Consider the following 22,440-nt stretch of genomic DNA (forward strand, 5'->3'; position numbering starts at 1 on the left):
TTCTGGCATTCTATTCCAATGGCCCAGTTCAGAGAAGCATCTAGGCAAATACTATCCTGCCTCTTTTTTTAATAGTTAGGCAACATCTCAACTTGGGGGAATGTGACAAATTAGGGGCAGAAATTGCAAAGATCTATACAGAATTAACCTTTCAATAGCCTATAAAAGTGACCAAAGATTTTCAAAATTCTTAATATAATTATAATAATTAATAACCTTATTGATGGATATAATGGTGATGGTAGTTGTTCTGGATTCCTTTTATCTATCACTAAAATGCTTTCACACTTTTCAAGGTATGGGGGACTGAAGACGCTGAGTATATCAGTGTAGAAAACTCCCATGGGAGAAACTGTCTCCAGAGACCTGTAATGCATCAGCTCAACTTGTGACATGTCTGACAGTATGGCAGAGAGTTTCTGGGGAACATTAATGGGTTCAGTGACTTGTTCATGGTCACACAACTGGAATATGTCAAAGACAAGACTTGAATGCAGATCTTCCTCACTCTCCACTATGGCCTAAAAGCTCTTATAACCCTATTAAGCAGGCAGTATAATATCATTTTATCCACTTTGTAGATAAAAAAATGAAAAATGAAATATCCATAAAAATAAAATGTTTCTGTGAGATCACAGAGAGTTAAATCTGGTGAGGATCTTAGTGATGATCTCATTTTACAGAGACATAACTTAGTTCCAAAAAGAGGAAGTGACTTATCCAAGGCAATGAAGCTAACTTGTGGCACCAGAGACATTGACTGTCAAGGTACTAGGAAAATGGAATATTGCAAGTGTCCGTTCATGGTATGTAGGAGCTGCATGATTTACCCAAAGACATAAATTGTGAGGGTTCAATGAGAAATTGAATTGTCACCACCACCTGCCACTCAATTTAAAGTAAGAGAAAAGATGCTAAGCATTGATACACTTACAGAATGACATATTTTGGTTGTTCACTAGAATAAAAAGGTCTTGATACCTTTTTGAATTAATGGAAGACATTTCAATTAGGGGCAATGGGAAGTCCCTTCTGATTGGGCAAGAGACTTGGTCACTCCCCATGGATCTTGTCCAAAAGGAGTAGCCAGTTCAGAGCTGAGGAAAGAGCTTTTGAGATTCTGATAATGGAGGTGAAGAAGTACAGCCAGCAAGGGCTGAGAAAGAAAGAGGGAAGAAACATCTGGAGAAAGGAGAAAGAGAAGGTAGGACTGAGCTCTGGTAGAAAAGGGAAGGTCAAATCTATTAGGTTTCTTGTAGCAGAAGACTTGGTCTGACTCCTCCAGAGCAGAGGGAAGCTCCAAGAATAGCTCTGCTCTTTCCTCCATTTCCCTTCCCACAGTCTGTCTATTAAGAGATATTGTATTACACTCTGCTGGTTATTTTTCCAAACATTTCCAGGAACATGAATTTTGCCTCATCTTTAAAGAGGACAGAGATAAACATAAATGTCAAACCTCTCTTTATTTTCCCAAAGAGGTCTTAAAGTTATTAGGTCGGTATTCATAACTGTTTATTTAATATAAACTCTCTAAGGCAATAGATGGGCAGCTACATGGTGAAGTGGACAGAGCACAGGGCCTAGAGTCAGAAAGATTTGAGTTCAAATTCAGTCTCAGACAATTACTAACTGTGTCACCCTGGCCAAGTCATTCAACCCTGTTTGCCTTAGTTTCCCCTTCTGTAAAATGAGCTAGAGAAGGAAATGGGAAAACCACACCAGTATCTTTGCTAGTCCAATGCTGTAAAGATCAATATTGCATAGAAACTGAGAATGTAATATTTTGAACGAAGGTAAGCTCCATGTGGTCAAACAGGATATTGACAGATTAAACATCAATATCTTGAGTGTCAGTGAATGGATGGGAATGGGTGAATTTAATTCAGGTGATCAATACATATACTTCTGTGGGCAAAAATCCCTTAGAAAGAGTAGTTCAATAAAATGGTGAAAAAAGCAGTACTGGGGTATAATCTCAAAGATGACAGAATGATATCTATACAAATCCAAGGCCAACCATTCAACACTGCAGTCACATGAGTCTATGTTCCAACCACTAATGCCAAAGAGATCAAAGTTGATCAGTTCTATAAAGACCCACAACTTCTTCTAGAAATAACACCCCCCCCCCCAATTCATCCCAAGGGATTGGAATGCCTCAGTAGGACATGAAAAGATAATTGGAATAACAGGCACCACCGAATGGTCAATATAGAAATCAGATTGATGAAATACTTTGCAACCAAAGGTGGAGAAGTCTATAGTCAGTTAAAACAAGACCTAGAGATGACTATGGCTCAGATCATGAGTCTCTTATTGCAAAATTCAGGCTGAAATAAAAGAAAGTAGGGGAAATAATCAGATTGCATAAGTATGAACTCAATAGCATTCCTTATGAATACAAAGCAGAGGTGATAAAAAGATTTAGAGGATTAGATCTGGTAGATAGTGCCTGAAGAACTATGGACAAAGGTTCATAATATTGTACAGGGGGCAGTAATAAAAAAACATTCCAAAGAAATAGAAGAACAGGAAAGCAAATTGGTTGTCTGATGAAGCTTTACAAATGTAAGGGTTATAGGATTTAAAGATCTTCCATGCCCCATTGGACTTGCTGAGATAGCACGAAGGGGTGGGGCAAGAGGAAGAGGAAGCCAAGCTAGAGTTCCTGCAGTGACTAGCAGTGGTGAGGACAGTGACAGCAGCAGCAGAGGCAGCAGCAGTGGTAGTGGTAGTGCCGAGGTGGAGGCGTGAACCCCTTTTTGAGTCAGCCAGAATTTCTGCTAAGGAATCCTGCTGAGGACTTCCAGGGGCCGGAGCACTAGGAGGATGCTTCCTGGATGCTGGGTAGTTGCTGTGGGTGGGTAGAGGAAGACCTTTGCCTGAGGTAGCCTGTTCTGTTTTAAAGGCTTGAGAATGTGGGTGCTTTCTACTTTATCTACCTGTGCCAATTTCATAACTACTCCGATGGCTTTGACTTTCTGGTTTGGGGACTCAGTCTTTGGGTATTTTAATAAATGTTCTAGCTTCATCTCCCATATAGAAAGCCTGATATATCTTGTGATTAATAACCACGTCAGCATATTTATAATTTCCGTAGGCATTGTGAATATCGCATTGCTGATATAACAAATAGCTCAGCTGGAATTCCAGCACCCCCACTAGTCTTATCATTAGCTACATTTCCTAAAGTCCACTTGACTTAATTCTCCAGGATAACAGTAACCACGCCATCATGGTTATCGGTGATGTGAAGATCTTACTTGTACACTCCTATTATGTATTCTTGCCACCTCTCTTTAATCTCTTCTGCTTCTGTTAACTTCCTACCATTTTTGTCTTTTATCATGCCCATTTTTGCATGAAATATTCTCCACTGCTAGCATAGATTCCAAGGATATCAGTGATAGAAAAGAAAGGATTTATATATAATTAAATATTTATAGCCGCACTTTTTGGTATGGCAAAGAACTAGAAACAAAATAGATGCCCATCATCTGAGGGATGGCTGGACAAATTGTAGTACACAAATGTAATGAAATAGTATTGTTAGGTAAGAAATGACATGCATGATGAATACAGAGAAGCATGGAAAGATCTGTATGAACTTATGCAGGGTGAAGTAAGTAGAGCCAAGAAAACAATACACATAATGAATACAACAATGTAAATAGAAGAAAAATCACAAAATAATCAAAAGTGAATGCTGAAAAATTACAAAGAGTAAGCTTGGCCCCAAAGACAAATAAAGAGAGGACCTTTACAGAGGTCCGCAGTGTAGAACACTACATATGTTAGATTTGTTTTCTAAGTATCAATTGGCTTTACCAATCTATTCTCATCTTTTTCTTTTTTAAAATAAATTATTGGTTATATGGAATGACTCTCTGAGAACAGAGATACAGGGGAAAATTCAGGTGATGGAAAAACAAAAGATATCAATAAAAATTTATTTTCTAAAACATATTAGTAGTTTCAGATGACTCACCAACCCAGATCCCTACACAATTCTTGGACCCCTCACAATTTCCTGGGTTTGTAGTAGTGTTTGGAATCAACATATATTCAAACTTTTGGCTCAAGCTCCCATATAGTTTAGTCTTTCATATGCCAAACCAGTTTAACACACAAAATCATCACTGAAAAATACTTAATGAAAATAGATGATATGGTCAATCAAGGAAATTAAATTAATAACTTACTGTCCTCCCCCATACACACTCCCAACTAAGTAATCCCTAAAGCAGAATTTCTATCAGCTCCCTGTTGACCAGTGTGCTTCTTAAATATAACAGCAGCAACATGTATGAATTCACTCACAAAAATATGTCAGCACAAGTAGTGGGATACCACCCAACTGGGAGACCTAACTTCTATATGGGCATTAAAAACCCCAGAGGTTTGTGGAGTAGGGGCAGAAATGGCAAGCTGAGTTTGTTGCTGTTGAGCCATTTTTCAGTCATGTGCACTCTTTGAGACCCTATTTAGGGTTTTCTTGGCAAAGATACTGTAGCGGTTTGCTGTTTCCTTCTCCAGCTCCTTTTACAGATGAGGAAACAAAGGCAAACAGGATTAAATGACTTGCCCAGGGTCACACAGCTAACAAGTGTCTGAGGTCATATTTGAACTTGGGTCTTCCTGCCACTGGGCCCAGCACTCTACCATGGTGCCAGCTAGCTGCCCCTAAATGAGGTGCAGGGGATAATTAAAGAGCGTTGATCCAGATGCAGGAGACCTAGCTACCCATTCCAAGTCTTCAGGGCTGGAAGGAAAATCAACTTTAGTGTGACTTTGGACAAATCATCTGCCCTCCCTGGACCCCAGTTTTCTCACCTATAATGCTAAGGGTTAGATTTTTTTAAGGCACCTTCCCATTCTAACATTGCATGTCCTATGTCTGAAGTCCTTTCTCTCAGGTCCGATTTTGTAGGTTCTAAGGTGCCTTCTCTGACCTAATGACTCAATTTCTTTGGAACCTTCTAGCTTTAACCTTCCGTGATTCTCTGAACCCCAATATCCCTTTGACTCTCATCTGCTCTCACTTTATTCAATTCAAGAGATCCTTATGAAGCCCATACAATGCCCACATCCCTGTCAGTAGGAAGTGCCTTTCTTTAGATTCTTGCAATGGCTATCTGCTCCATAAGCCATATCACCAGAGATAGGGAATATTTTTTTAATTTTTTTATCAGTAGACTAGAATGTGCAAAGATCAGTAAGTAAAGGTCATCACCTTCAGAGCAGTCTCTGGGCGGGGAGGAAGGGAAGGAAGGAATGGACCCTTATCTACTTTGTCACCACCACCACTCCCCCATCATCACACATCCATCTGGAAGCCACCTTTAAGAACCAGGCTACTGATCACAAGATCTGTTTTGCAGGGTTTTTTTTTTTCAGATTCTCTGTTTTCCCATCCCCTACTTCATTTCCCACAATTGACTTTAAATAATTTTTTGATAGTTCAAAAATCAAACCAGAAATAGCAGAAATATTTGCCCCTTCTCGATATTATTATTAACAGTGCACAGGTACCAAAAGCCCTTCTGATCTAGAAGCCCAGCCCCACATCCTAAGCAAAGAATTGTAGGATGGAATAAGTGTATCTCTTCTTAAGGGGACTACTGTGAAGGAGGCAGCCCTCATTTCAATGCATAATGCATAGTGTATTAGTTACAAGGTGTCTTCAGGGTCATCTGTCTGAAAAGTCACAGTAGGACTAAAGTCAGGTGTAGGCTTAACATCATCTATTCTCAGATTCCTGATGTCTCTGACAAATACCGTCTCAGCTGCCCAGGCAAGTACAGAACTTCTGAATCTGATTCTCTCTCCTTAGACTAATGATCAGACTTAGGCATATCAAGGTTTTTATAGAGGAGGGAGGAAAGTGTCTGAAGAAGCAATAGCTTCATGGAATGATTTAGATAACTTAGATTTAAAGATTTAGGAAGGAAGAGGAAGGGAAACAAGTATTTATTAAGCACCTTCTGTATATGTCAACACTGTGCCAAGCACTTTCTCATATGATCTCATTTGATTTTCACAACAACCTTGACATCCCCATTTAACAAATGAGGAAACGGAACCAAAGGTGAAGTTACTTTTCCAACATCACACAGCTACTCAGTGTCTGAAGGTATATTTCAACTCAGGTCTTCCTGACTCCAGGCCTAGCCCTCTATCCGCTGTGCCACAAAACTAAGGTGGGATCTTAGGAATCAACTTATGTGACCTACATGTGCTGAAAAGATGAAGAAATTGAATTCTAGAGAAAAAAATTAATTGTCCTATGATTCCTAGGCAGGAAGGAGAGCATTCACAGCATTCGCACCCGGATCTCCTCGCGCCAAATGCACTCCTCATTTGACTCTCCCAGACTGCCTCCCTTATGATGCTCTGATGCTTCCCTGGGTTTACATGGGAAGAAAATATTTTATAATTCTGTTTAAATAACATGATGTGGTCTACACAAATGTGTTTGTGAGAAGGTAAGTTCTGGAGTGGGTTCAGGATTCCAGTAACTGCACACCCCCTACAGAGAAAGTATAGCTCACCAATCAGACTACAAAAAGATTACAAAAGCCTACAAAAATAATTAATCTATGATAAAGAAATGCTTGTATGCTTACCAATTAGTAAATATTTTAAAAGGAGAAGGATTTGTAATGCCTAAACAGAACTCAAAATAATTAAGATTTGCTAGGCATCTGAGACAAGCAAAGCACTGTACTAAAAGTCCTGAAGCATTCCAGAATCATGAACAAATTCCAAAAACCTCTTCCTCTGAGTTATGATGTCAAAGGTCAACTTTGTATGTCACAGAAATAAAAAAGTGATGGACCAAGTGCTGATTTTAATAGTTAAAGGGTACTGAACATGTCATATAATTGTACCTAGCTGTTTGTATTTCTTTAAGTCTTACTCTTAACATTACTGTAGTTCACCTTTTCAAATATGGTTATTGATTTGTTCAGTCAACAAGTATTTATTAATCATTTCCTATGATCTAGGCATTATACTAAGCCCTGGAGATGCAAAGAGTTCAATTTTATAGAAAAATAAAAGTTAAAAGTTCTATTATTCAAAATTTATCAGTTAAACAAACCCATAATAAATCTGCTCTGACTATTGGGTCACAATTCCAGTCACGTGTACTCAGTGACAACCAACCCAAATTAGGTACAAAGTACTTTTAAATGAAAAAAATTCATATTTATGTAACCTTTTGAAGTTTACAGAATGTATTCTTAAGAACATACCTCTATGAGGCATTATTATTCCCATTTCACAGATGTGAAGTAAAAAGTGGCTAATATGCTGTAGGTAAATTTAAGTAAAGTTGATAAGGAGGAAAAAAATTGTTACTGCATTGTCAGACACAGTTGATGTATTGAGTAGTTTTGTTAAGTCATATTTCCTTTCTTATCTATTATAAAGGATGGTTCATTGGATAGGAGATAGGAGAATGGATATATTTGGAAATAACGGTATGCACACATATGTGTGTGTATTAATGGCATCAACAAAATTAGATTTTCAAAAGATAGAAAACATCAACATAAAATTAGAGGGCATTTTATTCCTAAATCTGAGTTAACAGCAATCTCACCTTGGTCCCATTCTCTCTCTCCTTGATCTGCAGATGACATGATGACCATGACACAAGCAAACAGCAGGGTGGTGACTGAGTTAATTCTGCTGGGATTTTGGGTTCAGCAAGAGGTGCAATATGCCCCCTTCCTTGTGTTCCTCAAGATCTATGTAACAACTCTAGTGGGCAATGCCGGCATGATCCTTCTCATCAATATTGATATCCACCTTCACACCCCCACGTATTTTTATCTCCAACACCTGTCCTTCATTGACCTGTGTTATACCTCAGCTATCACTCCCAAGATGCTAGTAAATTTCCTCGTGTCTCGCAAGTCTATCCTCGTGTCTCATAAGTCTATCGTTTTTTGGGATGTCTGATACATTTACAAATTTACAGTCTATTTGCCACCACTGAAGTTTATCTCCTTGCAGCTATGGCCATAGATCGTTATGTGGCCATCTGTTACCCACTGCATTATCCGACGGTCGTGTCCCGAAGGGTCTGTATCCACCTGGTCTCTGTGTCCTATTTCATGGGATCCCTGACAGCCACTGTAAATGTCTCTTTGCTTTCTTTTCAATCTTTCTGTAATTCCGGTACAGTCAATCACTTTTTGTGTGATGTTCCCCCAGTCATGGCCCTTTCCTGTTCCAATATTGACATGAACGTCATGTTGTTAATGGTCAACATAGGCTTCAACCTAACCAGCACTTTGCTGGTTGTTTTCTTCTCCTATGGATACATCCTGGCTGCCATCTTGAAAATGCACTCTGCTTCAGGCAGCCACAAAGCCTTCTCCACCTGTGCTTCCCATTTTATATGGGACTCTCTTTTACATGTATTTGCATCCTTCTTCCAATGAATCTGAGGAAAATGACAAAGTGGTCTCCATCTTCTATAGCATCATCATACCCATGCTACACCCCATGATTTACAGCCTAAGAAACAAGGAGGGCAAAGAAGCCCTAAAATTCATGAGAAAGAGTTGCTCATGATTCAGGCCTTGAGTTTCAATGGCTTGGTCCAGAGAAGCATTGAGGCAAAGAGTAATCTGCCTCCTTTCTTCACTAGAAAGCCAAGATCTTGGCTAAAATGGATGTCACAAACCAGGGGCAACATTTGGAGAGATGCGTAGGAGTGCTGGAGTAATCCTTCCAAAAACTTCTAAAAGAAATAGAATTTTCAAAATTTTAACATAATTATTAGAACAATATTAATGATGACAATACTAGTGGTGGTGATTATAGACATTTATCTGTCATTATAGTGTTGTCACATAATGGGGAGATGGAGGAGGGTCAGGGCCTACAAATTCATCAGGATACAGAACACTGTACCAGAAAATTCATCCACTGATCTCTACTGATGTGGCCTGACAATGTACTACTTAATTGTAATTCATAAGTTAGGGACTTACATGAGGGACTTGAAAGTTTAGTGACTTGTCATTGGTCACATGACTGGAATGTGTCAAAGACAAGTAAGCACAGATATTCCTGACTATCCACTTAATTAAAACCTTTTACAAATTGAATTAGGTCTTCATATTCCCTCTATTATGTATGTAATACAGGATTACTTTCCACACCTTATAGGTGAAGGTAACTGAGGCTTAGAGAAATATAGTAACAAATGTTAAATCTTATCAATCTTCTAGTCTAGCCATTCCATTTTACAGAAAAGGAAACAGGTCCAGCATGGAGAAATTATTTACCTGAGGCCACATAGCACATAAGTAGCAATGGAGAGGTCGAGAGTCAAGATCCAAGAAAACAGAGAATGAGACTGGGCAGATTTCCATGCTGCCAGGCCACTGACAAAAGTTCCAGGTATAACATGTGGGGAGCCTTCTTAATCCAACTACCAATGTCAGAATCTATTTTAACCCAAAGGAATGAGGGATGAGATCACTCTTGGACACCCACAGCAGTAAGGTCATGGACTGGCACAAACCCCCAGGATTATAAATACTTGTATTGGTTTGAACTAAAGAGGTAAACGGTGATCAGAGAACTCCATATCCTATAGGAAGTTATTCCACTGACCATCTGCTCCCAAGACCAAGGCCTATGCACTCCATCTGTTATAAGACTGTGCACATATACCCCTATGCTTCTTTTCTCTAGACTTTACTATGGGTAAAATAAGGCCTTGTTAAATACCCCAAATATGTTACCAAGTCAGTGGAGGATGTTACATGTAAATGAGGGGACATGGCTGTTTCAAACTCACTTGCCAAATATTCTTATCAATTCACTGAAAAGGCAGCTATGTTTTGTGGTAGACAGAGTGCCAGACCTGGAGTCAGAAAGACTCATCTTCTTGAGTTTGAATCTGGCCTCAGAGATTTACTAGCTGTGTGACCCTGGTCAAGTCACTTAACCATAGTTGCCTCAGTTTTCTCATCTGTTGAATGATCTAGAAAAGAAAAGGTCAAACTACTTTAGGATTTTTACCAAGAAAACCCCAAATGGGGTCACAAAAAGTAGAACACTACTGAAAACAACCAAACAATATTCACTGAAAGGGACCACCTAAGAATACCGGATTCTCTTTCTCAGTTTGAAAAGTAGGATCCAGCCAACAACACCTGGGATCCCTATTTGTGCTTCTGCAAAGCAAAAACAGTTGGTGTCTGTCAAGTGCAAATGGTGCTATCCAAGTACTCAAGCTGGTTGGCATACCCAGTCCAAGCTAGTAAGAACTCCAGACTGGGGCGCTACCAAAAGAGTCATTGGTCAGCCCATCCTCATTACCCCTCTGCCTAAAAGCAAGAACTCTTGATTATATGAAGAAGTGACATCAGAAAGAGGGGGGGAGATCAGAGGGTTTTAGTGGATTGTAAGGTAAATATGTCAGCAGTTGGATGTTGCAGCAAAAAAAAAAAAATCCTGCTTTGACCTGAGGCTACATTGAGTGACAGAGGCTTCAGGAATAAGGAACTGACAGTCCCACTGTGTTCTATCCTCCTCAGATCTCGTCTGGAGAATTGTGTTAAATTTTGGGTGCCATGGTTTAAGAACATGGATAAGCTAGAGAGTCCAGGGGAAGGCAAGCAGGGCAGCAAAGGACTTTCAATCCTTTATCTATGGGGATCTGTTGAAAGAACTGGGCATATATATCCTGGAGAAATGGAAACTTGGAGAACAGGAGAGCTGCCTTCAAGTGTTTTAAGGACTGCCACAAGCCAGAGGGATTAGATTTGTTCTGTTTGGCCCCAGAGAGCAAAACCATGAACAATGGGTAGAAGTTAGAGAGGGACAAATTAAGGCTTCGTGTCAGAAGAAAAGTTACTCACAATTATCGCTGATCCCCGAATAGAACTCCTGCCCCAAGAAGTGGAGGCTGTCCTCTCTCTGGAGGTTATCAAGCTGAGGCTGGATTTCATCTATCGGATACACCACAAAGCTTAAAGATTGGAGCAGATGCTGCTGAGGTCCTCTCAAACTCTGAAATTCTGCTACCTTGGACCCTGAAGCAGAAGCCTCCCTGGAGAAAGAGAAAGGTCATCAGACCCAGGTGGAAAATCAGCAGGCCTGGGCCACCTGGACAAATACTTTGGGAGATCTTATAACATCTCAGGCTCACCTGGGCTGCTACAAAGTGGGCCATCTGGAATCTGCCTGAATTAACTCATCAAAGTTTTTAAATAAGGTGCCATCAGAAGACATACAGAAGCTTCTCTGGGCCTCTGTACCAAGTTCTCTCAAAGATCACTGACAGAACAGAGAGGAGAATTTATATAATACCTACATTGGAATAGTAATAAGCAAGTTTGAAAGCCTTAGGAGCTCTAATCAAACAGAATTCCAGAGGACCAATAATGAAGCTTCTACCACCTCCTGACAGAAAAGAAGGCTGATGAATAAGGTGCAGAATGAGACATGGAGATTTTGAAAATGACCAACGCAGGAATTGTTTTGTTTGTCTAGGAATATTTGTAACAAGTATTTTTTTTTCTATTTTTTCCACTGGTGGAGGGAAAGAGGGAGGGACAGACAGAGACAGAGAGAAATCTTTTCCCCTGAATATCAATTCTAAAAATTCTAATTCTAAAAACCTATTTTTATTCATTAAGAAATTTTTAAAAAGCAGACTGCTAGGTGGTGTAGTGAATAGAACACCAGCCCTGGAGTCAGGAGGACCTGAGTTCAAATCCGGCCTCAGAAACTTAACACTTACTAGCCGTGTGATCTTGGACAAGTCACTTAACCGCAATTAATTCCCTTGCCTTCTCCCCTCCAAAAAGCAAAAAGGAAGGAAGGAAGGAAGGAAGGAAGGAAGGAAGGAAGGAAGGAAGGAAGGAAGGAAGGAAGGAAGGAAGGAAGGAAGGAAGGAAGGAAGGAAGGAAGGAAGGAAGGAAGGAAGGAAGGAAGAAGTAATTTAAATGATGAAGATCATTGAAGCAGCTTGTCAATCACATCTGCTAGTTTTAGGTCCTAAGGATGGGGGTGTAAGTCCTCTCTCTCTCCCATTAGACTATGAGCTCCTTTAGAGTTGGGTCTTTTTTTCATGTTATCTCTGGAACCTAGCAAAGATCCTAACACATAATAAGGGCTTGATGGCCAAGTGATTGAGCCTGAAAGAATCATCTGAGGGCTCTGGGCCTCAGTCAATACAACCCTAAAATGAAGGGGTTGGTGAGATGGCCTCTAAGGCTCCTTCCTGCTCTAAATCTATGACCCTTGTCTAGTTCTGATAACTTGAAGTCATTGAGGGAGCAAGATACCCACTATGGCCCCTTTCCTGGGTTTTAACTCCATCACCCACTTTTCCTTTGTTCCAGGACACAGATCATTCCCCTTGGAAGAAAAAAAGTGTAATAAATGAGGGGGTGAGTAGCTGGGCCTATTTTTGGGCCCTGGCTGTTGTCTTCATTTCACTCACCCTGAGCAGCGATCCTATCGCATTTTTAACTCCTCTTCTGTCCAACATGGCTTTAAAATAAAAAACCCCAACCCTTGTTTTTGTCCTTAGCATTCTTCACTAGCCTTAGCTCACTCCTGACACATTTCTTACAAGACTGTGTCATGCTGTTCTGTATTCATCCTCAGCTACCTGCCCTTACTTCTGTACATGTCTTTGGAAGATTATCGGTCATTAATGAGTTCTCAGGCTGTCACATTGGTCTCCTAATGCGGCTTCTTTTTTTTGTTTCTGCTTGGAATAATTCCATTCTGTGCCTCCCGAATTTCATTCTTAAGCATTTCCCATCACTTTATAGGCTTTCCCTATAGAATTAAAGACCATCAGATACTAGTTATTCCTTCTCTGAATCCCTTGAAATTTGCTCTTCCATAACGTAGGATACGTTTCAGACTCTGCCTGACATTCCTCTTCTTCACTCTTATCAATGCTATCAGGGTCATCAGCTGTCCTCAGGGATCCTGGCAGTTCAGCCTCAGCAATGTGGAGTAGTAGAGAGGCTGTTGGAATTGGAGTCAGGAACATCTGGGCTCAAAACCTGCCTCAGATACTGCCTGTGAGACTCTGTGCAAAGTGCCTCAGTTTCCTTATCTGTAAAATGAGGGGATGGAAGTGATAGTCCTAAAGTCCCTTCTTTACCTAAATTATATATTCTTATTAGGCATTATCAAGTCCAGAATAGGATGTCCCCTTGTAGGTTACATCATTCAGTGAAAGAAGCCAGCGTTATTACGGCAAATCACAAATCTATCAACCTGTTCTACTTTGAGAAGTGAGAAAACACCAACAGGGTCAGATAGTTGAGGTCCCCTGATGCTAAAATTTCACAGCTAGAGGCCTCCCAACTCATTCAATGCCTCCTTCTATCTAGGGGGTTGATAGCATATTCCCATGACAATTTCACTTTGGTTTCTTTGTTGACCCTCATTTGAATGGGCCCTACCACGTTGCTCCTTCTGGATCCTGGATTTTACCACGTCATAACAAATAAGATTATTCTTCCCCAACTTTTATCTATCTTGTTCCTTCTGAATAGGATCAAGGCTTTTGTATTTAGGTCCCAGTTACGAATCCCATGCCAGCAAATCTCAGGAAAATGGAAGGCTGGATTTTCATCCTCTCATCAGAATCTCTACTTGACCCCATTCAGTACCAGTACTTTTTGCCTTAACTTATAAGCATCTGATATCATGGGTTTTACTTCTAAATTCGTCTTGGATATTGGCTCTCATGACTTACTTAACTTCTCATCTCCTGTTCTTTCCTATTGTTCTTGAAATTCTGTAGGTTGTTAGGCATTTCAGATTTCTCCTAACTCCCACCCCCTTGTTTATCATCTTTTCTATACCCAAAGATTCTTTATTAGATTTTAGAGAATATATATATAATGAATATATAAAAAGAGATGCATCTATATCTATTTACCTATCTAGATATAAATGTTTCTGTGTGTATATATACACACATTATATTTATATACGTATATATACATTAACCTGGAGTCTTTAAAATCTAAAAAAATGAACATATACATTAATATTATATGTGTATGTGTATATATATATATATATATTTGTGTATAGGCAGCTAGGTGGTACAGTGGATAGAGTGTTGGACCCGAAGTCTGGAAGTTTCATTTTCCTGAGTTCAAATCCAACTTCAGACACTTATTTCTTAGTTGTGTGACCCTGGGCAAGTCACTTAAACCTGTCTGACTCAGTTGACTCATCTGTAAAATGAACCAGAAAGGGAAATGGCAGATACTTCAGTATCTTTTCCAAGAAAACCCCAGATGGGGTTACAGAGAGTGAGAAATGACTGAAAAACAAATGTGTATATGTATGTTTAATAGCCATTGTCAAAAGGCCTTCATCCCTGTTCAGGAAATTATCATTTTTATATTTCAAGCCATAGTTCAGAAATTATGATTTTATCCATAATACCATCTTCCTAATCAGCTGGTCACTCAATCCCCTATATTCTATTGAAATTATTAATGAAAATCTCTCCACCTGTATAGATCTAAGTGGTTTTTTAAAAGTGTTTGTATTTTTCTGCCTGGACCTAATAAGCTTGAGTAATCATCTTTGTCAATACCACACAATCCTACATGAATAACCTGGTTTGGGCCATCATTATCAGGCTTGACAAGTGTCGAGATTGTCACCATTACCAGGGGCATTTATCAAGAAGACAGAATCCCTCTTAATTGTCCACATCGGATTATAAAAGGGCTCCCTTAGGAGCACTCAGCAGGATAAAGTACAAGAGTGTTGAACTTCAAGGCCTGAAGTTAAATCCTCCTTACTAGTATCAGGACCATACAAACATCCCTTAATCTCTCTGAGTCTCAGATTCCTCACCCATAAAATGAAGATAATAATATCATTTCTATAGGCAATCCTAAATCATAGGACTTTTTGTAGCTCCATTGAGATAATGGATTTAAAACTCTTTGCAAACTTTAAAGCATGAAGTATAAATGTCCATTGATATTATCATTATTGATCAGTACTGTGTTTGTATTTTTCCTCTGACAATGAATTCCTCTGACAACTTCTCTCCCAGTGTAACCTATCGATTCTCTTTTCTATTTCTTAGAGCAGAAGGAGTTGTTTCCTCCGAAAATGCCCCAGGTTCCCCATGTACAGAAAGATGTAAATAGTTGTGCAAATCCAAACATTCAATGGTCTTTCTTCTTCCCTTCCTCCTCAGGATCATAGTATTCTATATTCTATCCTGCTGATTTGGGTTAAGCATAAGAGTTCCCTATGATTTTTTCATACATTTTCTTCTTTGTTTCTTCCTTGAAGTATTTCTGCCATTCTTCCAAGGAGCATGTCCTTCTTCCTATTATATCATAAAATAGGAATGCACTTGCCAGTCCAGCCCTTCTACCTTCTCTGCTGGGATGGATGCCAGCTCAGGCTTTGTGATGCATAGTTGTGGTAGAAACATAAACATTGAATGTTTTTGGCGAGCCATTGCAAAGTTCCCCTTGTTTTCAGCTCTTATTTTCAAGTGAGATCCTCAGTCCCTTGTCTTCTTTTTGTTAGATCTCTTGTATTATTTCAGGAATAAATTTCCTACTTAGCAATGACCTGTTCTCTGTGCCAGGGGCTCCAACATAAACTAAGAGTTTGTTCTTTCTTGGGAAATTATCTGGTCCTGGTTTTGGAAAAAAAACTGAGAAAATCATATGCAAAACTAAAAAATTCTATCTTAACCAAAGATAAAAGGAGAGACTTTTAGGGCTTTCATTTTAATACTCCCACAACTGAGAATTTTCTCCTTCTTAGATTGCTGTTTCTTCCATACTTCAGTGGATCCATGATCACTTCATTCTGGGGAATTCTTCCAGTTTGCCAATTGCCTACCAAGGACTTAGCACTGGGGAGTATGAAGCCAAACATGACACACACACCTGCCTTCAAGGAATTTATATTCTATGGGGAGGGAGTTTTCACTGAGGAGTGAAAACAAGATAAACTGAGAACAGAGAGACCCTTATCATTTATGCAATAGGGAAGTTGTGTTTGAGGAGATGGCATTTGAGCTGAGATCTGAAGGAAGTTAGGATACACAGAGAGAATTGTAGGCATGAATACCAACAATAGAGAATGGCTTGTGCAAAATGTTTGAAAGGGGGAGATGGAGTGTGAATATTGGAGAATATTATATTGACAGGTGAATGGAGGGTGTATTGGAAAGGAGAGAGACTGGACATAGGGAGTCTAACTAGTAGTCTGTGACATTAGTCTAGGTGAGAGGTAATGAGAACTTTTACCAAGAAGTTGGCCATATGATCAGATAAGAGAACAATTGGGACAAATATTGAGGTAGAATTAAAAGGGCTTGGCAATAAACTGATGTGGAATTGACATGGAAATGAGAGATAAGGGTATGGCAGAGATGGAAAAAGTAGGGGGAAGTCCAAATCCATACACATCTTGCACTATAATATCTGTTTTTTTCCCATATCTTGCAAAAAATCCTCCACAGAAGAACTACCAAATATGCTATTGACCTTTCTCTAGATGCTTTAATTTTTTTTTTTTTTTGCTTTTTGGAGGGCAATTGGTGTTAAGTGACTTGCCCAAGATGCTTTAATATTTTATTGGGCCCATTGCAACTTTTCACGTGAGATTCACTGAATGCAAGACATCATGGGTAATATGTTATAGACTTCTTAATAATAATAAATGTACTAATTAAATTGAATTGAATAAATGTCTTCCTTTTTTTGCATCTTGGGTCCACCATGAATTCAATTCAATTAATATCTATTAAACTTTTTTTAATTGGTTGCTACCATACATATTACAATGCAAGAATTGTGGGGGGGTCGAGGCAGCTAGGTGGCACAGTAAATAGAGCACTGGCCCTGGATTCAGAAGGACCTGAGTTCAAATCCAACCTCAGATACTTAACACAAAAACTAGCCATGTGACCTTGGGCAAGTCACTTAACCCCAACTGCCTTCCAAAAAAAAATTTGTGGGGGTAGTACATTGGTCACTGAACTTAGAATCAATGGGACTCCTGTGTTCATTTTCTACCTCTGAAACATACTAGCTGCATGACAGTGGGTAAATCACTTAACCTCTTAGGCCCCTAGTCTACTCTCTAGTAGTAAAAACTGCAAAAACCTATCAGTCTGCATTGGTAGAGGGACTTGCCAACCTAGGACTTTCCCTATGCCAATGAAATCCAAAATCCAGACAAAAAAATCTTTTACCTTAATTTTTCAGTGAACCCATGATCTCATCCATAAAGATAGTCCCTTCCCTGGAATAGATAGCAATCCATCCATACCTTGTTATCATATATGATTATTACCAGTGTTCTCCCATAAATCATCCACAGAGGACCCACACAGCTTGCTAGAGGCCTGCATTTAGGATATTTGTTTAACCTTTCATGATTACCAGAGCAAGATTGGACTCTATACCTGCCATTCATTACTTTCACTACATTACTAACCCATCTCCTTTTTCTATCATACGTTTCCTTAATGATATATTTTATTTAATTACATGATATAAAAAAGGTTTTGCACAAAAAAAACTAATGTAATCAAAATAAGGAAAGTAAGAAACTGGGGAAAATTGAGGGCAAGTTTCTCTGATAAAGGCCTCATTTCACAAATATGTGGGGAACTGAGCCAAATTTATAAAAATAAGAACAATGCCCCAATTGATAAGTGGTCAAAGGATATAAACAGGCAGTTTTCAGAAGAAGAAACCAAAGCTATCAATATATGAAATAATGCTATAAATCACTGTCAGTTAGAGAAATGCAAATTAAAACATCTCTGAGATACCACCTCACACCTATCAGATTGACTAACATGGAAGAAAAGGTAAATGACAAATGTTGGGAGGGATGTGGAAAAATAGGGTCACTAATGCACTAACTGACCCAACCCATCCTGGAGAACAATTTGGAACTATACTCACAGGGCTATGAAATTGCGCATAGCCTTTGACCTGGCAATACCCTTACTAGATTTGTTTACTAAATAGATCAAAGAAAAAGGGAAAGGAACAAATTGTACAAAAAAATTATAGCAACTCTTTTTGTGGTGGCAAAGAATTGGAAATTGAGGGGATACTCATCAATTGGGGAATGACTGAACAAGTTTTTGGTATATGATTGTGATGGAATTCTATTGTTCGATAAGAAATAATGAGCAGGCTGGTTTCAGAAAAACCTGGGAAGACATATATGAACTAATGCAAAGTGAAGTGAGCAGAACCTGGAGAACTTTCTACCCAGTAACAGCAATATTGTAATGATGATCAACTCTGAAAAACTCAGGAACTCTGATCAAGACATTAATCCAATGCAATTTCAAAGGATCAGTAATTAAAAATGTTATCCACTTTGAGAGAGAGAACTAATGAATTCTGAGTATAGTATGAAGCATTTTTTACTTGTTTTTCTTGTTTCATTTTTACTTGTGTTTTCTTTTGCTACATGGCTAATATGGAAATATTTTTTACATGATTCCTAATTGATATCATCTTGCTTTCTCAGAGGGAAGGGAAGGTGAGAGGGAAGAAAAGAATTTAGAACTAAAAATTTTTAAAAAGAATGTTTAAATATTTTAATATAATTGTGAAATACTTAAGGAAATAAAAATCCTTTAAAATCCCTTTTTCCACTTCCTTTAATCAATTATCATTTAAATACCATTTTTTTTGTCCTTGTATACCCAGTAACTAGTGACAGACACTAGGGGGTCAACAAATGCTTGGTAAATTGTTAGGATGCCCCAAGTTGATGTGATCACAAATATATCACACTAATATATTGAAGCATTGACAAAAAAAAGGCTAAAGTAGCTCATTTGGGAGAGACTTTGATGGAAGATCTAGAAATTCCTTCTCTAATCCCAGATTTCAGCAAAAGTTGATTTTCTTACAATCTAGGTAATTTATTTCCCAGGAGGGCACCAGCTTTCATTGGGCATATGAACCCCCAGCACAGAGAATGAGCCTTAATATTCAGTGTCTATTAAAGTGGTTAGATCAGAAAGGTGCCAAAAAGAAGACAAAGGACCCAGTATATCCTTTAAATAAGTGTTAAGAATGGGGAGAATTGTCCAGGGACTTCCACAGCATACACAAAGGTCTTGTTTCTGCCGACACAAGATGAGACCTATGTGTTCTCAGAGTACAAGTCAGTTTTTGTCCTATCAGAGAAGATAATTAGACTAATTCAATACATTGCAATTCACTAGTTTATTGGGTGAGATAAATTTCTTGAATGTAAGAAGTGTTTCAAGAAAAACACAAATAAAGCAATAGATGAGAAGGAAGAGAAGAAAAATAGCTTATTCAATACCAATTCAGTATACAGAATTCAGGGTCAGAAGATCTGGGTTCAAATCCTAGCTCTGACACTTCCAAGTTTTGGGACCTTGGGCTTACCCCAGGACTTCTCTGGACCTAAGTTTTCTCATAAAAAAAAAACGAGAGGTTTGGATTTGATGACCTCTAAGCTATAAATCTCTGGTCTTGTAATCTTATAACCATCTCATTCAATCTAATCAGAACCATTTATGAAGCACCTGCTACATCCCGGGCACTATTGTACTTAGATACAGATATCAAAGTGTCTCCGGGTATTGTTAGCACTCACTGTCTCTTACATATGGCATGGTCTCCCTCCTCATCACCTCCTGGCTTCCCTGGAGTTCTTCAAACCTCAGCTAAAGTCCTAACTTCCTCAAGAAGACTTTCCCAGAACTCCTTAATCCTAGTGTCCTTCCTCTGAAATCATTCCCTGCTTATCTGGCATATATATCACATTTGTACACAATGGTTTGTGTTGTCATCGACCCCATCAGACTGGTCGGCTCCTCGGGGGTAAGGGTTGGTTTTTGTTTTGTTTTGTTGTTGCTTGGTTGGCTGGTTGGTTTTCCTTTCTAGTGTATAGAATAGTGCCTGGCACATAGTAAAATCTTAGAAAATATTTTTTGACTTGAAAAAAGCAAGATAGCCCTCGCCCTCAAGTAGTTTACACAATACTGATAAAATGCAACATGTTCACAGGTGAAATAATTTATGACCAAAAAAAATAAATACATAGTGATCTGCTTTCACTAACAACTGGAGTAATCAAAAAAGTCTTTGGAAGGAGAGATTTCAATTGAACTGAGCCATCAAAGGGAGTTAAGCGTTCCAAAAGTCATTCCAGAGAAATCATTCAAGGAATGGGTGACAGCTTGCACAGCAGCACAGAATGAGGATCGAATGTTGTGTGTGTGAGGAATGGCAAGGTGGGTTTGGCTGACATATAAAGTATGAAGGGGATAAAAGTCAGCCTGGAAAGAGACAAGAGACAAATTGTAAAGAGTTTCAAAGATCAAACAGAGGAGCTAGAATGTTATAGTAGTGCAATGAGAAATCATTGAAGCTTGAGCATAGGAAGGATGTGGTCAGAGCTGAGGTCTGGGAACTGATATCAGTTTGGCAACTGTGTAGAGGACGGATAGGAGAGTGCAGGGATGAGATGCATGGAGACAAATTAGGGGGCTATTGTAATAGTCCAGTTTGAAGACAATAAGTGCCTGGGCTAGGGTGAATGTGGAGTAGAAAGACAGGAAAAGACACAAGAGATTAGAGGAGGTAGAATCATCAAAACTTGGTAAGTGACTGAATATTTTAGGAAGAGGAGATTTTGAGTGAGGAGCTGAAAGCTAAGTGACTGGGTCACTGAAAGGACCACCCTAAATAGAATGAGGGAATTTGGGTAGCAAGAAGGGTTTATACAGAAAGATAACAAATTACACTTGTGGCAGCTTGAGTTTGCTTTGTATTAGGAGATGCAGATAAAGATATCCAGGAGGCAATTGGAGATAGGGATCTAAGCCTAGGAAATGAATGAAGGCTGAGTGTGTGTGTGTGTGAGAGACAGACAGACAGAGACAGTAATTTACCTTGAGATGGTAACTGAATCCCTCAGAACTGATATGATGACTGAAAAAGACATTATGGAGAGCAAAGAAAAAAAAAGAGGATATAGTCAAGTTAACAAGTATTTATTAAGGGCTTATCATGGACCAGACACTGTGGAATACAACAAAAGGCAAAAATAAAAAATAAATAAAAGGCCCTGGACTCAACCCAGACTTGGATGATGAATCTCCAAAGGAAAACAAGATGGTTATTCAGACAGGTAAGGGGAGAACTGTAACTCAGCTGGAAACAAAGTCCAGGAAGAAAGGAGATTCCAGAAGATTGGAATAATCAGTTGTACCCAGCACTCCAGTTAAGTACCAAAGTACTAGCTCTGAGAAAAGACCATTGAATTTAGTAATAAAGAGAACACTGATATCTCTGACTGAAAGCAGTGTCAGTGGAATGGGGGAAATGTGGCAGAATCAAAATTGAAAGGGACTGGAAAATGAACGGGAGATGAGGAAAGGGAAGCAATAAGTACAGCGTTTTCTTGGCTTGAGTTTGGGTTTTTTCTGAGAAGTTTGTCTCTGAAAGAGGGGAGAAATTTAAGTCAATTACTTAAGAAAATGTTAGGGTTCGAGTACAGTTTTTATAAGGATGAGGAATATCTCCTTGTGTACATAAAAGGGAAGAAGTCAATGGACCACAAAGTTCAGGCCTGTTGCTATCACATAGGTACATTCCAGCCCCCATATGACTCTGGGACCCTTCCCTTCTCCCCAGGTTTGAGGTGCTTTTTTGGGTCATCAGGTATTCATACCTCTGGCTGAAGCCCTCATTCATTGAATCTTCTCACAGACTAAACCATTCTAATACATAAAATCATTCGGTAAAAGATTCACAATGGAAATTGAATTGCAAAATCAATCAAGGATATCGAAGTAAACAACCACACTGTCTGCTGTCTTTTTGTCTCCTGGAAATTGTTTGTCTCAGACATCTTATTGAGTATTGTGTCTCCTCAACACAGTGAAAATAGCATATAGCAAATCATTCTCTTCAGGGTCTGGGATCAGGAACTGGGAGCGTTGTAGAGTATGTGGCTTCCCCTCGTCAAAGGCCGTCCTATGATCTCTTTGAGAAGATGCCAAAAGACTTATTAGATATTGGCTTAGTTCTAATTTAGTGCAATTTGGCCCTTATTGGAATGCTTGGTTTCTCTATTATACATGAACATAACTATAGTAATTGGTATGACTCCTGGGATTTGATCACTGTCTATGCTGCAATTACGAAGACCTCCATCTATATTCTATTCTTCCTCCATACTGTCTCATTTGGTTGAGCCCATTAGCTCTCATTGACTTAATTATCAACTCCATGCAGATGATTCCTAGATCCAGATATCCAGCTCTAACTTCTCTCCTCATTCCTCCTTCATTATCTCATCACCACCTGCCCTTTAAATATCATGAATTATCCCAAACAGAACTTGTGGTCTTTCATCCCTAAACTT

General features: G+C 39.0%; 1 pseudogene; it reads left to right on the forward strand.

Annotated features, from left to right (window-relative positions):
* The first annotated feature begins 7,653 nt into the window (after positions 1-7,653).
* LOC138163644 (olfactory receptor 5AK2-like) lies at positions 7,654-8,668 on the forward strand (annotated as a pseudogene).
* The last annotated feature ends 13,772 nt before the right edge of the window (positions 8,669-22,440 follow it).

Source organism: Petaurus breviceps, unplaced genomic scaffold (genome assembly GCF_028583685.1).
Source record: "Petaurus breviceps papuanus isolate PSGF00001 unplaced genomic scaffold, PetGlider_PUasm1.0 188, whole genome shotgun sequence".
Lineage (NCBI taxonomy): Eukaryota > Metazoa > Chordata > Mammalia > Diprotodontia > Petauridae > Petaurus > Petaurus breviceps.